This window comes from Carcharhinus amblyrhynchos, chromosome 19 (assembly GCF_965287045.1).
Source record: "Carcharhinus amblyrhynchos chromosome 19, sCarAmb.v2.hapA, whole genome shotgun sequence".
NCBI lineage: Eukaryota > Metazoa > Chordata > Chondrichthyes > Carcharhiniformes > Carcharhinidae > Carcharhinus > Carcharhinus amblyrhynchos.
In genome coordinates this window covers 47,943,749-47,961,858 of record NC_137342.1, presented here as the reverse complement: position 1 = coordinate 47,961,858, position 18,110 = coordinate 47,943,749, and the positions used below count along the sequence as shown (strand labels likewise).

At 44.5% G+C, this 18,110-nt stretch overlaps 1 long non-coding RNA gene across 2 annotated transcripts in view; it reads right to left on the bottom strand.

Moving 5' to 3' along the window:
- Positions 1-8,205: 8,205 nt before the first annotated feature.
- Positions 8,206-18,110, bottom strand: part of LOC145355509 (uncharacterized) — a 53,473-nt gene continuing 43,568 nt past the window's right edge. Inside the window, exon 3 of one of the 2 annotated variants that reach the window (XR_013888999.1) lies at positions 8,206-8,386. This is a non-coding gene — a long non-coding RNA (uncharacterized LOC145355509). Of the gene's footprint in view, positions 8,387-15,188; positions 15,309-18,110 lie in introns of those variants that run through there. The other variant, XR_013889000.1, reaches the window with a different exon arrangement.

Below are 18,110 nucleotides of genomic sequence, written 5' to 3'. Positions count from 1 at the left end.
GCACTTGGACTGCAGTGATTCAAGAAGGCAGCTCACCCCCAACCTTCTCAAGGGCAACTAGGGATGAGCAGGTCAGCCAGCGACGCCCGAACCCCATGAATGAATAAAAAAAAAAACGCTGATTCAGCATAATCATAGCTGAAATTAAAAGGGGTGTCTGAATGCTTGCCAAGGATGATCTAAAGTGAAGAGACAATTTTCAATGGTTGCAACTTCAATTCTTTTCCAGGATTATTGTTCAGACATGCTCTGATGAACCTGAGAATAAAAGTCCCCCATCATGTGACAGTACAGTAAATTTTCACAGTCACGACAGACTGAACACAATTTAGACCAAACAGTGTGCAAAATTATCCCAGCTAATAATGTTATCCAAATCCCTGAAATAGCTCATTTGGTACATGTACTCTGCAATGTGGCTTAAACCACAAACAAACCAGGACGATTTGAGTTCGCTCCTGGGACTATGCTGAATTGGCTGATCTCATCTGGAGTGTTGCAGGGTTTGTCCAATGCAGGGTTGGGCAGCGCGGTGGCACAGTGGTTAGCACTGCTGCCTAACAGCACCAGGGATGCAGGTTCAATTCTGGCCTTGGTCACTGTCTATGAGGAGTTTGCACTTTTTCCCTGTATCTGCATAGGTTTCCTCTGAGTGTTCCAGTTTCCTCCAAAGATGTATGGGTTAGGTTGATTGGTCATGCCAAATTGACCCTAGTGTCAGGGGGTTGGCAGGGTAAAGTTGGGGTACGGGAATAAAGCCTGGATGGGATTGTGGTCGGTACAGACTCAATGGGCCAAATGGCCTCCTTCTGCACTGTAGGATTCTATGATTCTGTTCTATGAATTGGCTTTGGTATCCCAGTGATGGGGAAGAGATTATCCATCAAGATTCCCACTTCCAGATCAACATCTGTGAACCCTCACTGGAGGTAGAGTATATCTGAGCGAAGACCAGATTAGGAAATGCAAAATGCTGGGAGTGCTCAGAAGGACAGGTAGCAACTGTGGGAGAGAGAAAGGGTTAACCTGTCAGATTGTGGACTTGTCATCAGAACTCAGACTGGCTATTTGCTGATCCTCTCTATGTGACCTGATGCACAGATAAAGGTACCTGATTATGATCTAGGATAAAAATTAATGTCTCTTAAAATAGGAAGTCAGCAGGTAACATGGGAGAGAAGCTAATGAGAAAATAATTCTACTGATCTCAGAAAAAAGAGACTTGTGATCATAAAAACATATAAACACAGAAACTAGAAGCAGGAGTAGGCCATTTGGCCCTTCGAATCAACTCCATTCATTATGATCATGGCTGATCATCAAGTTCCATATCCTGATTCCCCCTTCCCCCATATCCCTTTAGCCCCAAGAGCTAGATCTAATTTCTTTTTCTTGACATTGGTGAGACCGCAGCTGGAGTACTGTGTGCAGTTTTGGGCGCCGTACTTACGCAAGGATATTTTGGCCTTGGAGGGAGTGCAGAGGAGGTTTACTAGGCTGATGCCGGAGTTGAGGGGGTTGAGCTATGAGGAGAGGCTGAATAAACTAGGCTTGTACTCGTTAGAGTTTAGAAGAATGAGGGGAGATCTCATTGAGACGTATAAGATGATGAATGGGATGGATAGGATAGAGGTGGAAAGACTCTTCCCGCTCAGAAAGGACAGTAGGACTAGGGGGCACAGCCTCAAGATAAAGGGGGGGCGGTTTAGAACGGAGTTGAGGAGGAACTTCTTCACTCAAAGGGTGGTGAATCTCTGGAATTCTCTGCCCGTTGAAGTGGTGGAGGCTGCCTCGCTAAATATTTTTAAGACGCGGGTTGATGGGTTTTTGATAAGAGAGGGGATTAAGGGTTATGGGGAGAGGGCGGGAATGTGGAACTGAGCCACGACAGATCAGCCATGATCTTATTGAATGGCGGGGCAGGCTCGAAGGCCCAGATGGCCTACTCCTGCTCCTATTTCTTATGTTCTTATGTTCTTAAATCACACAACATTTTGGCCTCAACTACATTCAGTGGTGGTGAATTCCATACATTCACCACCTTCCGGGTGAAGAAATTTCTCCTCATCTCAGTTCTAAAAGGTTTACCCCTTATCCTCAAACTATGACCCTCTAGTCCTGGACTCCCCCACCATCAGGAACATTCTTTCTGAATCTACCATGTCTAACCCTGTTAGAATTTTATATGTTTCTAACTGGAAACTATGGTCAAATGATCAGTTGCTGTTTTGGACTTTGGTTAGCATGGTACTGATGGACATCAGCAAACACAATGTAATTTAACATGATCTCTGACTGTAAACACACTTGCCGTGCCACACAGAGCTGGGGTATGATTCATCATTATTGTAAGTTCTCAAATTCAGCTCCACCTTTGAGACAGCATTGTGACAACAAGAGAGGGAAGAACCTCAAAACCCTTTATCTTTTCCCTGAATTATGTAACTTTTTAGAGGAATGAATGGGCAGTTTTCAGCAAACTTCCCTAACTTGAAATCATAGAATCTCGGCAATGCAGAAAGAGGCCATTCGGCCCATTGAACCTGCACTGACCACAATCCCACCCAGCCCCTGTTCCCATAGCCCCACATATTTACCCTGCCAAGCCCCCAACACTAAGGGGCAATTTAGCATGGCCAATTAACCTAACGCGCACATCTTTGGACTGTAGGAGGACACCGGAGCACCCAGAGGAAACCCACACAGACATGGGAAGAATGTGCAAAGTCCACACAGACAGTGACCTGAGGCCAGAATTGAACCCAGATCCCTAGCGCTGTGGGCAGCAGAGCTAACAACTGTGCACCATGCCACCCCAATTGTGATGCCTCAGCTGGAGAACGAAAAGTGGCATTGGAGATTCAGAACAGATGAAGATAAAATGATTAATTTAGAAAGGAGACATTATGCATTCTACAAATTTTGCAATTGCTGGAGCCAAAACCCTGAAAATGCGTTTAAAAAGTGCGTACTGTACATCTATTCTGGTGATTGCTAATGCCAATTATTCAGCATCAGGGGACAGTCTCATATCTCAACACAGCAATCTTGCTGTTGTTAAATCAAGCTTTTTAAGGTCAGGACTGGGGTCTGCAACATACCCAGACATTCTCTGATACTGCTACCATATTAATGAGCTCCAGCACTGTGGCTTCAGTGGCTGCCCTTCGCTATTGTTATTCTGTACACAGAAGCAGCTTTGACTTTCAGACTGCAACAGTAATGTAATGAGACAGGACATGGTTAATGTAACTGATGCACATGTTGGAATCTTTGCACGTAATGGGGTATTACATGCTTACTTATGTTGGCTTGTGTCGCAATGCTTTATTTCAGTGAGCTCTGACATACTTTCAGGGAGAAGGGAGGGATTTTGTGGCCATTATTCCTCTATTTTTGACTCAGATATTGGAAAAAGTGTGGACGACATGATTGTGGAGTCTTGGGTGTGATGAGCAGAAACTCTTGACACCCTCAGTGAGAGAAAAACAGTATGCAGTTAAAAGTTTTTGCCTTGTTAGCAAGAGGATTTGATTATTGGAATTGGGATTTTTTACTGCAGTTGTACAAAGCATTGGTGAGGCCACAAGTGGGGTCCTGTGTGCAGTTTTGGTGTCCTTATCTGAGGAAGGATGTCCTTGCTATAAAGGGCATAGAGCGAAGGTTTACCAGGCTGATTCCTGGGATGGCAGGTCTGTCATATGAGAAGAGTGTAAGTCTGTTAGGATTGTATTCATTGGAGTTTAGAAGAGTGAGAGGGGATCTCATAGAAACTTATAAAATTCTAACAGGGTTAGACAGGGTAGATTCAGAAAGAACGTTCCCACTGGTGGGGGAGTCCAGAACTAGCGGTCATAGTTTGAGGATAAGGGATAAACCTTTCAGAACTGAGGTGAGGAGAAATTTCTTCACCCAGAGGGTGGTGAATGTATGGAATTCACTCTCACTACTTCAAAGTAGTTGAAGCCAAAACATTTCAAAATGAAATTAGATATAGCCCATCGGGCTAAAGGGATCAAGAGATATGGGGGAAGGGGGTATCAGGATATTGAGTCTCGTGATCAGCCATGATGAATCAAGATGAATAGCAGAGCAGACTCGAAGGGCCAAATGGCCTCATGCTGCTTCTATTTTCTATGTTTCCATGTTAGTAAATGTGATGCCCTGCAAGTAGACTTCGATGGACATGAGCACATACCCTTTGATATGAAGTTAGGTGATTACACTCTGACACAGGTGAAAGCCGTACACAAATTCAAACTAGCTTTGGGTCGGCCAATTGGAAAATGTGTTTTAAAATACAAACAAAACAGACGTTCATTCTTCCACCCCTCATCCCTTTCAGACTCTGCTTGGCTCTTCCCACTGGTGGGATTTTCCGGTCCCGCTGAAGTTGACCTCCTATGGTGGATGGGTGGCTCGCTTGATGATGGTGTAGGCCATCATCAAGATGACCACTGACTTTGGCAGGACTGGAAGATCCCACCAGTGACTCGCTGCCTCTGCTTTGAGAAAACTCGCCACTCCGGGGGCCCGGAAAATCTTAGCCACTCCGGGACTTGTTATCAATCTACAGAGGCTGCATTTGTTCCTTGATCAAATGCATTTGTGTGGCACCCTGACATCAGACACATGCAAACTGTCAGATTGAAAGAACACAGAAACAGGTGTTGAGAAACAGGCCCTCAGTACTTGGCACATCATAGCATCCTTCATGCCTCAAAGCTTGAAATTCAACATAGTTAATATTTGGATTAAATTCAGACAGTCCCTTTGTGCAATCTACCCAGTTTCAGAACTGCTTGCCAGCACTACGCCACGAGCAACTGAGGTAACTTAGATATTCAATTAAATCCAACCATATAATGTTCAAGACTGAGAGGTACTGATGTAACCCTATTCCTTTTATTATTTAAATCACAGTAAAACGATGCAATTTATATGTACATGGACAGCATGGTGGCACAGTGGTTGGCACTGCTGCCTCTCAGCACTGGGGACCCGTGTTCAATTCCTGGCTTTGGTCACTGTCTGTGTGGAGTTTGCACATTCTCCCCGTGTCTGCGTGGGTTTCCTCTGGGTGCTCTGGTTTCCTCCCACAGTCCAAAGATGTGCAGGTTAGGTTGACTGGCCATGCTAAATTGTCCCTTAGTGTCAAGGAGATTAGGAGGGTAAATACATTGGTTTATAGGGGAGGGCCTGGGCAGGATTATTGTAGGTACAGGCTCAAAGGGCTAAATGGCCTCCTTCTGTACTGTAGGGATTCTACGCTTCCTGTAATGGTGTATTGATTTGTAATTTTAATATAATTTTAATTCAGTTTTACCCTTTCAATTTCCTACTCAACACTTCCCTGTTACCTGCTGAGCTTGTTTATTTTTGTCACTATATGATTGTTAAATGTTTGCGTGTTCTTTACCTACTTAGTTTCTATCTGATTTTTTAAAAATATAATTTGCACAGCAAAATAGTTTTCAGTTGTGGACATGTTTAGTGAACAAAATACCATTAATAACCCAGGCAGCCATTGATCAATAATTTTATGAATCACAATACAATTTGGGCCTCAGCACTTTGTTAAGATCATTTAGTCAAGAATTTAAATCTTTGCAAAGCCCCAAATAAGTTTAAAACAAGGCAAACCAATAGTTAGTATATATTAAATGTTACTGAAATCCCTGAATTTGGATTAAAGCAAAATACTGCGGATGCTGGAATCTGAAACAAAACCAGAAAATGCTGCAAAATCTCACCAGATCTGGCAGCATCTGTGGAGAGAGAATAGAGCCAACGTTTTGAGTCTGGATGACTCTTTGTCAAAGGGTCATTCAGACCTGAAACATTGAGCGGGGGGGGAATTCACCCACCACAGGAGTCGTAGCGGGAGGGGGATGCGTGGGGTGGGGAGGGGGGGGTGGTGGGTGTGTGGAACCACGCAAAGGTCCACTGACCTCGAGTAGGATTTTCCGGTTTTGGGTTGAGTGCGGCTGGAGAATCCCACCCTAGCTCTATTCCCTCTACAGATGTTGCCAGACTTGCTGAGATTTCCCTGCATTTTCTGTTGTCGCCTCTGAGTTTGGAGCTTTGGAGTTGTTCTGAATAGATTGTCTAGTCTTCCTGACAGCCAGATGTTTTACTGTAAAGTTTGTGTTCTTTCATCCAGCATTTTGAAGGATACAGCTTGAGCTGTGGACAGCGTGTGGAATTTCCTTTTCATTCAGTGTCAGCCTATAGTATCACGCTGAGACAGCTCCAGGCCAATGTTGTTTCCAAAAAAATGTTAATAAAAGTAAGAATGTTGTGTTTGTGGCAGAAATGAGCCTGTAATGTTACATTTTACCACCTTCAATTTATGAAGTAAGTAAACTATTTATAGAAGTTTGGATCCACCCCATTTTAGACATTTGTTTCATTGTCCTAAATGGAAATCAAAATCAGGTTTGCTCTGGTCCACTTTGCCCCACTCATGGAGAATTTAAAACAATGTACATACATTTCCTTTAATGCTGAAAGGATGTGATTACAGTTATCAGTAACCTAGGTTCGTACAAAAGGGGGTTTCTTTAAAGGCAGATCTTATAAGTGGTGCTGTCAAATATATCACTGCGCAATGCTGTAATTAATGGTCTTCTCTGTGTATACTGCAGTTGCAAAAATTACTTTTGACTGTGTAATCATTAGGAGCCTGCCACTCACACCGAACTTGAATTCAACCCTCTGTAACAACTCTATAATTGATGAATTACGGGTCTGGGGAATTTTAGAAAAAGTAAAACCTACGTGACTGAGCTCAGGTTCGCACAGCCTGTCTAATTCAAGTCAGGTTTACCCAAACCTTCCAACAAGGAAATGCCTTCCACGAACATCAGAGAATTTTATTGTTCCCTGAGTTACTACTTTTAACAACATGAGCCTTTTGTGCACCTTCCATGACTGATTCACCCCTCTACTGTCAGAAAATATCAGACTGGTCTGGCAAGGAAGTGGATGGACGGACGTTAAGATCTGTGACTTGTGCCAGTATCTGTGGAGAGAGTATTGGACTCGAAACATTAACTCTCTCCACAGATGCTGCCAGACCTGCTGAGTTTGTCCAGCGGGGTTCAGTTTTTAAATTTTCAGATCTTCAGCAACCGCAGTATTTGCTTTTATTTAAGTGCACTGAAACACTTAATAAAATGTACATCGATGCAGCTGGGTCATATACAATTCAAATTACAAGCACTTACACTTCCAGGAAAATAACACCTGGCAGAAAGCAGAAAGTAGGAGAGAAAGAAAGGCAGTTAAAATGGGGAAAGCGACCCTCCCAACCCATGCACCCCCCACCCACCACCCACCACCCACCCATACCCACACCCCCCACCCTCTCAATCACCCTGATTCTTTCTTGCTCTGAACGGGCTAACTGCAATTTTAACTTCCAAGCCAACAGGACAACTTTACTCCAAACTGGCAGAGCCTTCTTCAGACCTGCAGAATGGACTCTGACGACAGGACAATAATGTAGAATCCAATATGTTTCTTTTTAAATTCAAGGCCTGATGTCTTTAGGGGAGGCACGGTGGCACAGTGGTAATCACTGCTGCCTCAGCGCCAGGGACCCGGGTTCAATTCCAGCCTCGGGTGCCCATCTGTGCAGTGTCTGCACATTTCCTCTATGTCTGCGTGGGTTTCCTCCGGGTGCTCTGCTTTCCTCCCACATTCCAAAGATGGCTGGGTTAGGTCGATTGGCCATGCCAAATTGACCTTTCGCGTCAGGGAGATTAGCAGGGTAAATAAGTTGCGTTATAGGGATAGGGCTTGGGTGGGATTGTTGTTGGTGCACACTCAATGGGCCGAATGGCCTCTTTCTGCACTCTAGGGACTCTATGGTTCTCGTACCGGTGGGACAAGCTCGATGAGTTATGTGGTCTACACCCTGCTCCTATTTCTCATACTCTTATGAAGCTAGTCAGGGCCTGAAGGGGCCCAGTGCAGTGTGTGATGTGCCACTTATGGGTTGGATGGCTCAGGAGGTTTCCTGCAAAGGTTTGGTTGGTAAATCAGCAAATGGTATGCTAATAAAACCCCATTATTAAAATTGCAAAACTCTGCCTGTATTTCCATCCAGGAAATACAAGTTCGTAATCTCTGCATTTGTGCCCATACTAACCGTACATGGGAGTTCGAAGAGCACTTGGACTGGTCAATAATTACCTGGATATCTGTCGAAGAGTGATCCTCAATCATTGGACCAAAGGTACATCCTGGAAACCTGTAGCAGAAAGTTTCATAGCTTCTTCCTCCACACCACTTTGTTTTAAGAAGACCTAGCACATTCCCTCAATCACTGAGATGTGTAAAGAGGTTGAACCAAGCTGGGATTCTGTTACATGAGCAACACCTGAGGATTAAGAAAACAAAAGTCACGGATACAATTCTTTTTTAAATTTGTTTGTGAGACTTGGGCGTCACTGGCTGGCCAGCTTTTGTTGTTCATTCATACTTGCCCTTGGAGGGTAGTTGAGAGTCAACTACATTGCTGTGTGGCTCTGGAGTCACATGTGGGCCAGACCAAGTAAGGATAGCAAATTTCCTTCCCTAAAGAACAGATGGATTTTTCTGACAAATGATTTCATGGTCTTCTTAATTCCAGACATTTCTTATTGAATTTTGCCGTGGCGGGATTCGAATCTGGGTTTCCAGAACATTAGCTGAGTTTCTGGGTTAATAGTCTAGTGATAATATCACTAGCACCCCCCCTCAAATGTATGAATAACTGTTCATTTTGGCTACGTATTGTATATACAATATATAATATTGTATATATTAAAACCCTTGAACCAAGCAATGGCTGTCTGCTTTAACTGATGACATTTATTTCATTTCAGCAGTTTTAAATGTTTAAATTATTTTGCCGTTAGTTCTAAATAAAATTAATTCAGCTGCTTGAAGCATTTAGAATGCATTCGGATTATGTATACTGGAGTAGCAAGCCCCCTTTAAGGGGTGAGGTTTCAGAGGGTCACGTCACCCAATTGGGCGGCAGAACGTGAACCCTGACATCAGGCAGGGCCCTCTCCAGGCAGACTGGGAGCCGGCGTTGAAGTAATCGATAGCATTATTCTTACTCTCTGTACATAATTTTACACTGTTAATAAATTGCTCTTTCTTTTTATTCCACTTGGGAATCACCACTCCTTCCAAAATATGGCTAAGATTTCAGGGTATTGCTTTATTTGCCTGATACAGAACACACTGTACTAATGCAATGGTTTGCATCATTTCCTGAAAAAGACACATCAAGTAAAGTTAAAGGACAGGAAGTGAAGGTAGAACATGGAAGTGATGAATTCCTTTTCCTGTAACATTACTTGTGCTCACCATCACTGCACTGTGATGACATTCCCCATGTTCTGGATTGCCTTCTTTTCATTCTCACTTTCTCATCTTGCTTCGTGATACATTCATTACCCGACAATTGGTCACTGAGTGTATTTATGACAGAGATAGATGGGTTCTTGATTGGTAAGGGGATCAAAGGTTACAGGGAAGAGGCGGGAGAATGGGGTTGAGAAACCTATCAGCCATGATTGAATGGCTGAACAGACTTAGTGGGCCGAATGGTCTAATTCTGCTCCTATATCTAATGGTTTTATGGACCAGTTCTGTCTTGTCCTCACTTTTTGAATATAACATTAGAACATCCACGGTTCTAGATGCAAAATTTTTGTACAAGTCTCAAACAGTTCTGACTCCATACTAGTTCTGGCATCTGCTCCAGTATCCTTGAATGGTTACTTTTCATGTAAATGTTTGCAGGGAAGGCAGTGGCAAAGTGATATTGTCACTGGATTAGCCAGCGGTGAAATGGTGAAGATCTAAACTAAACCACTCTGCTGGAGTTTGTGCTCAAATTAAATAGCGAGGGATGAATTTCAATGCAAATAAGGACAAGACACTGAATCCGAACTGTGAAAGTAGGAATATGCTGAGGATGTAGCTAAAAAAGACCAGTTAGTCTTAGCTGATTCCTCACTCACCACATTTACAAAGCAAAGCGATAAAAGGCCAAACAAACAGAGTACTGTTATATTAACTGGCAATTTAACCATGAATTATTGAATACATTTCTGGTTGACATGACAGGACAGTTTAGTCCCAGAAGGAAAAGTGTTTCATGGGGATGCAGTAGAATTGTGTGGATAGTAGATTCTGGATGGTAAATTTGTGACAATACTGGGGTAGCAAAATTAAAGGGCATGGGTACAGGATTGTTAAGTGTAAGGTCAAGGGCGATTGGGGAGGCAGTGGCATAGTGGTAAACTCAGGAGTTGAACCCAGTTCTCTGGGGCTGTGAGACAGCAGTGCTAACCACTGGCCCACTCTGCCACCTGCATGGTGTGTTAGGAAGGCAGGTCAAGACCAAGTCTTTGGACAACTAAAGGAAGCAGCTTAATGTTAGTAAGGAGGACTTTGCAGGGTTGACAGGGCTGAGTTTGCTGTTGTCATTTCTGGTACTTAGGTTGATGTTGGGTGGCCCGTCCAATTTTATTCCTTTTTCCAGAGTTTGCTGTGGTTGGATAATGAATAGCCAGGAAACTGACCACAGAAAGGTAACTTTGCAGCTATCAGCAAGCAGTGCAGAGTGGAATGATTCACTACGGCAGTGACAGGGTGAAGAGTTTCTGCTGGATCTGAGATTTGCTGACTCAGCGCTGACCAAGGGCAGACACGAGATCCTTTCAGTTCTTATGATTTTGGTATTACATCAACCTGACTGAGTTCGTTCAGAGATTGTGGGTTCAAACTCCAATCAAAGATTTTAACATGTAACAGAATCCTTACAGCGCAGAACCATAGAATCATAGAATCCCTACAGTGCAGAAGGAAGCCATTTGGTCCAACGCATTGACAGCCTGCACCGACGCATTGACAGAGTATCTTATCCAGGCCACCTCCCACACCCTATCCCCGTAGCCCCACACGTTTACCATGGCCAATACACCCTAACCAGCATGTCTTTCAGACAATGGGGGGAAATTGGAGCACCAGAGGAAACCCATACAGAAACAGGACAAACCTTCCTGCCCAGAATTAACTGTGCACAAACTTGATTCATAGTTAAATAGCAAGTGTGCTAATGTCGATGCAGTTAGAATCACAGAATCCCCACAGTGCAGAAAGAGGCCATTCTGTCCATCTCTTCAAAATAGCATCTTAACCAGGCCTCCCTGCCCTATCCCCATAACACCACACATTTACCGCCGTTAATCCACCTAACCTGCACAATTCAGGACTGTGGGAGGAAACCCATGCAGGCATGGGGAGAACATGCATATTCTGCACAGACAGTGACCCAAGCTGGGAATTGAACCCGGGTTCCTGGCGTTGTGAGGCAGCCGTGCTAACCACTGTGCCGCTGTAAGAGACGGCTTTTTTTTGCTTAGCTACCTGGGTGGGCATTCTCCTCCGCGGCTTGTATAATCCGATACGAGTTCTCACAGTGAGCCATCTGCTCAGGCACTGGGAGCCGACAGACAGGAGAGAAACCTGAGCGAAGTCACATAGGCACATAGCACAGCTGCTTGGGTAAAACCACAGCATGCAGCTCAGTTGCAGACACACCCACAAGGTGGAGAGAACAACTTCTGATCATTTATTCCTGGCAGTGACTTCAGCTACAGGGTCATGTAAGGACACAGAAAAAGCTCTGAAAGTCCCGCCACAAACCCCGTGACCCCAGGTTAGAAAACCAAGTGAAATGGTCTAAAATCATGGTCTTAAAAACTACAAGATAATTTCATATCATTTAACCTAACCACGTCCACATTCCAGCATTCTTTATTCCTTTAATGAGGTAAAACATGGGGTTAGATTCCACCGCAGGGTTTTACACTGCACCATCAAATTTCATTTCTTTTAGAGATTTAGAGAAGGAAAATGAGGCAGGAGATGGAAGGGGTGGTTAAAGCAACATTGCCAAGAATACCTGCGGGCAGCAAGGGGCAAACTTTACCCTCATGTACCTTTTAATGCTTGGTGCTCATTGAAGCAATCTGTTGAATGTTTAGGGCACTTTTTTCACTGGACATATTCAGTTATTCAGATTCCAATGATTTTTTGTTTGAATGAAAGTACATCAGTGGGCAGTTCGATCTTTTATTTAAGTTTATTAGTTTATTTATTTATTAGTGTCACAAGTAGGCTAACATTAACACTGCAATGAAGTTACAGTGAGAATACCCTAGTCGCCACGCTCCGGCGCCTGTTCGAGTACACCGAGGGAAAATTTAGCATGTTTCTAACTAGCTACATTGTGGGAGGGAACTGGAGCACCCGGAGAAAACCCATGTGGACACAGGGAGAACATGCAAACTCCACACAGACAGTAACCCAAGCTGGGAATCGAACCCTGGTGCTGTGGGGCAGCAGTGCTAACCACTGTGCCACCGTGCCGCTCACAGTGATTTTAGCAATGATGTGTGATGATCGTATTTTGCAGCATCATAAAGACTGGCAGAATCATCCCAAAAATTGCAGAGTGTTGGCTGAGGAGGGAAAATTGATGTGAAGTTTGCGAGCTGCACACCCGGCTGTTCCCAACCTACTGAACAGCACTCTGTGCATGTCAAAAATGGAAGTGAGAATCAATCAGATGGAGGGGCAGGGCCTAAATCCACCAGCAAGACCAGGAATCCAGTGGTTTGGGGTGCCCACTTAAGTAAAAGCCCCACCTGTACGTCGGGACCCCTCCCCAAAGCTACAGGGCACATCCCCCCTTCCCCACAACCGTGCAAGAACTGGCCCCATCCCCTCCTCACAGGCACTGGGGGCTCTCTCCCCGACATCCCAACACCGCATCCACCTGCCACAAGAGTATTGGGGTTCTCCCACTTGCATCGCACATAAGGGGACCACCCCCTCCCCTGCACCTCCCCCCCGCTCACATGGGACTTCCCACAGGGCCAGCTCAGGCAGTGCCAACCTGGCATAACCAACTTGCATTACTGATAGGTTGGCGTTGCCAAAGGGTAGTGCCAGTGGTGCGAGGGAGCAATGCCAGGGCACTGCACTGCCATGTCCCTCACCACCTGAAGGCCATATTTACCTGCGTGCCCCCAGACTACCCCTCCTTTCTGGGTGTAAAGCTAATCTCAAATTGAGATCTCACTGTATTTGACTGCTCGTACGATTTAGCAGCCGGGATTAACGGGGTCACTAAATGGCAGCCTTTGTTTGCACCTCCACAATATTGCCCACCTCCACCTGCCTCAGCTTGTTAACTATTGAAACTCTCATCTCGACTTATTCTAATACCCCCTTGATCAGCTTCCCATGGGTGGCACGGTGGTATAGTGAGGCAGCAGCTTTTAACCACTGTGCCACCCATGGGAAACACGGCCGTTAGCACTGCTGCCTCGCTGCACCAGGGACCTGGGTTTGATTCCCAGCTTGGGTCACTATCTGTGTGGAGTTTGCACATTCTTCCTGTGTCTGCATGGGTTTCCTTTGAGTGCTATGGTTTCCTCCCACAGTCTGAAAGACATGCTGGTTAGGTGCATTGGCCGTGCTAAATTCTCCCTCAGTGTACCCGAACAGGCGCCAGAGTGTAGTGACTAGGGTATTTTCACAGTAACTTCATTGCAGTGTTAATGTAAGCCTACTTGTGACTAATAAATAAACTTTACACCTCTCCCTTTTAAGACGCTCCTTAAAACCTATCTCTATGACCTCCTTTTTGGTCACCTAGCTGAAAATCTCTCCAATGTAACTTGGTGTCAAATCTTTGCTGTAGAATACTCCTCTGAAGTACCTTGGGATGGTTTAGCATATGAATGGTGCTATGTAATTACAAGTTGCTGTTACAGATATGGAAATCCATGATCATACTTCAAGAGTCTTTTAACTGAAGTGTTGCGAAATCCACGTAAGTAGCTTCCATTCCTGGACGGCTGATCCAGCCTGCACACTCCCACTACACAGAAACACGCCCACCTGTCTCATTCCTTACAGATTTAAGCCTTTAGCAACATAACTAATGAAGTTAAGCCAAGCGATTACTTGTTGGCCAAGAGTCAAGTGCTAAAGGACCCCTAGCCATGAGACTGAGCTAAGCAAAAAAGGAACAAAGAACCAAATGAGAGCAGATTAAGTCGTGGATTAAATGAGTGCAAACTGACCAGGGCTCAGCACTGTGGAAATGAATGGCGTGTTAGATAGGCCATGAATAAATTATTTCATTACTTTATAACCTGGGATTTTATTGCTGCTGATTACTGAATGTTAAATCACTGTCTCCGATAGGTCACAAGGTTGTTTTTATAGTTAGTGTAAGTCACTGTGATATGTTCGTCTCAGACCTAGTCAGCACAGCTTGAAATTAATGCAATAAATACAGAAGGAAGGTGAAGATCAGAAGGATGGAGAAATCCCCATTGTTGGCCCAGATGGTAAAAACTCAGAGCTCTGACGGTCCTGGTTGAATAGACTGTTTACCCTCGCTGATTCTGCTCTTCACTTGAAGAATGGAAACTGGCATGGCTATCAACACATACTGATGTAGCCTTTGGAAAAATAAATATCCATTGTCCCTGCACGCTTGATAAATAAATTGAAGGGATTGATCCAAATGCACTAGGAAGCCCAGGTTAAAGGAAGCAGGCCACAGTGTCATTCAGCTAAGAAGGAGTGGGTTCCCCTTCCTAATCATAATACAGGCACATAAAACATGTGTGGGTGTCAGCAATGAACTGTAGAGTCCCTACATTGCAGAAGGAGGCAATACGGCCCATTGAGTCTGCACCAACTCAGAATGGTTAGCACTGCTGCCTCATATCATCAGGGACCTGGGCTGAACCCCTGACCTGGGTCACTGTCTGTGTAGAGTTTGCATATTCTCCCCATGACTGCGCGGGTTTCCTCCAGATGCTCTGGTTTCCTCCCACAGTTTACAAGACGTGCTGGTTAGGTGCATTAACCAAGCTAAATTCTCTCTCCGTGTACCCGAACAGGAGTGTGGCGACTAGGGGATTTTCACAGTAACTTCATCGCAGTGTCAGTGTAAGCTGACTTGTGACACTAATAAACAAACTTAAAACCTCTCCAAAAGTGTAGCTTACCTAGGCTTCCCCCTCGGCCCTATCCCCGTAACCCCATGCATTTACTGTGGCCAATCCAACTAACCTACGCAGGGGTAGGACTGGGGTTAGTTGCAGGGTCACTGTTGTTGATTGCCCAGAGACATTCATTCTCCAGGCTCCAGTGGGTGAGCTGTGGATGGCTGTGTCACAACATCTCTGAATGTTTCTAGGGAAGGACAGGAACTGGAGTGAGACAGGAGGAAAGATAAGAAAGTTGTGTCAGTAATGGGAGAAGTTAACATCGCTTGAACATCGCTCAGTGGTAGACTGAATTCATATTTTATTTCTATCAGCAATGAACTTCTAGAACTTATTGCATCAATAAACTTCAAAATATTGACTACAAACGCTTGTATTTCTGCCAGTAAAAATAACCATTTTGGCACTGGGCACATTTTGAAACATGATACATGCAGAATAATATGTTTTCATTCAATCCAACTGAAATGTATTCCCCAGGACTCCATCGTACAGTGAGAGAAAAGGGGTAACTATCACTGCAACTAATGCAAAAGCAATTAGAAAATAGATACTTGAATGACTGAAGTAACGTCGACCCAGATAGAGAAGATGCAAGGAATTGACAGTAAATAGTGTTGACTGAGACCCCTGCTCCAGTCAATTGTCAGATACAACATAATTATTGAATCATAGAACCACGGGGCAGCACGGTGACACAGTGGTTAGCACTGCTGCCTCACAGTGCCAGAGACCTGGATCTGATTCTAGCTTGAGTCACTGTGTAGAGTTTGCACGTTCTCCCCGTGTGTGCATGGGTTTCCTCAGGTGCTCCGGTTTCCTCCCGCAGTCTGGAAGAGGTAAGTGGGACGTGGGCATCGCTGGCTGGGCCAGCATTTATTGCCCACCCTTAACTGCCCTCCATTTCAGAGGGCATTTGATAGTCAGCCACATTATTGTGAGTCTGGAGTCACTCATAGGCCAGGCCAGGTAAGGAAGGCAGACTTCCTTCCCTAAAGGACATTAGTGAAGCAGATGGGTTTTTCTGACACATGGCAATAGTTTCATTATCATTCTCAATTCCAGATTTTTTTTTTAATTCAAATTTCACCATCTGCTGTGGCAGGATTCGAACCTGGGTCCCCAGAACATTAGCAGAGTTCCTGGATGATAGTCTAGCGATAATACCACTAGGTCATTGTCTCTCATGTGTACTATGACACTTTGGCCAAGTTTTTGATCTCCTTTCCTATGATTCGGCGCTGGGTTTGTTTGAAATCATGCCTATGAGACACTTTTGGGACATTTTATTACATTACAGGTGCCATTGAAAGGTACAAGTTGTTGTTGGACATGTTGCTTCATTTAGCACAGCAAGAAGGGAGTCCTTGAATGGGGCCACATTGCCTGAGTGCAGTTAGTGCCAGGGTTTATCCTGAGGATTGCAAGAGAATTGGCTGGAGCTGCAGTATGACTTCATGCTGCTTTTAGTCTTTTCCTGGCAGGCCCTGAGGAGGTCAGAAGGAAACCCCACGATGTTGTAAGTTGGAACATTCATCTTATTAATTCCTGCAGTAATTCTGAGAAACTGGCTTCCGTCCATTTATAATGGTGCTGACGTTCCCGTCCTGAAGTGATTTTTTAAGGATTTGCATCATGTTTTCTTTCTCTCAGGAGGACGGGATTAGTTATTAGAATTGAAGTTGGCATTCTCCAGTGAACTGCGATGTGGAGCCACACTAAACCTGGAATAAACCTGCAAAGCTTCAGAATAAACCTGGAAACTAGCTGCACTCCGAAAGCATGGCCCTTTTAAAAGATTCACTGCTTTATTTCAATGTAACTGCTTGCTGTGTGTGATGAAGAAACGCATTCCACAATAACTTGGATTTAAACTTTACTCTTTTATTGGAGCAAAATGTCCCAAAGTGCTTGACAGAAGCGTTATCAAACAAAATGTGCATTAAACCATCAATACTCTGAGGGTTACCATTGAACAGAAACTGAACTGGACCCAGACAAGAGCAGGTTGAAGACTAGGAATGTTGAGGTAGGTAACTCACCTCTGACACACCCAACCTTCCCCCCTCAACACCTACCCACCATTTACAAGGCACAAGCATGGTGGAATACTTCCACTTGCCTGGAACTTCAGCTCAAACTTCACTCAAGAAGCTTGACACCATCCAAGGCAAAGCAGCCTGCTTGATTGTTACCTCTTCCACAAACATTCAATCACTCCAGCATCGATGGAAAGTGGCAGCCGTATGTACCATCTACAACAGGCACATGCAGGAACTCATTGAGATTCCTTAGGCAGCACCTTCCCAACTCATGGCATCTACATCTAGAAGGACAAGGCCAGCAGATATTTGGAACACCGCCACTTGGAAGTTCCCCTCCAAGCCACTTGCCATCCTTATTTGGAAATATATCACTGATTCTTCACTGTTACTGGGTCAAAACCCTGCATCTCCCTCCCTAACAGCAATGTACCTACACCACATGGACTGCAGCGTTTCAAGAAGACAGCTCACCACCACCTTCTCAAGGGCAACTAGGGATGGGCAATAAATGCTGGCCAGCCAGTGACACCCATGTCTCATAAAAAATAATTTTTAAAAACACACAAGGAGATATTAAGAAAGACCACTAACTTGGTCAAAGAGTCTTAAAGCAGGATAGACAGTAAGGAGAAATGGAGATCTTTTTATTTCATAAATTGGCAAGGGCAACTTTTATTCCGATCCCTACATGGGATTTAATGGGATTGGGAGTTACAGATAGTTCTATGGCTTGGTAGGTATGGATGTGATCGGCGCAACTTGTGGGCTGAAGGGCCTGTTTGTGCTGTAGTGTTCTATGTTCTATGTTCTAATTGCCACCACGTGGTAGAATATAGGTAGAAACTTATGGTTTCACATTTTAGAATGAGTTGCCAATCTTGGTAGTGACTCTGCTGCCAGACAGGTGCCAGGACTCTCACTCAGAGCGAGAGGGAGTCATGAGCTGCGTTCTTTACAGAAT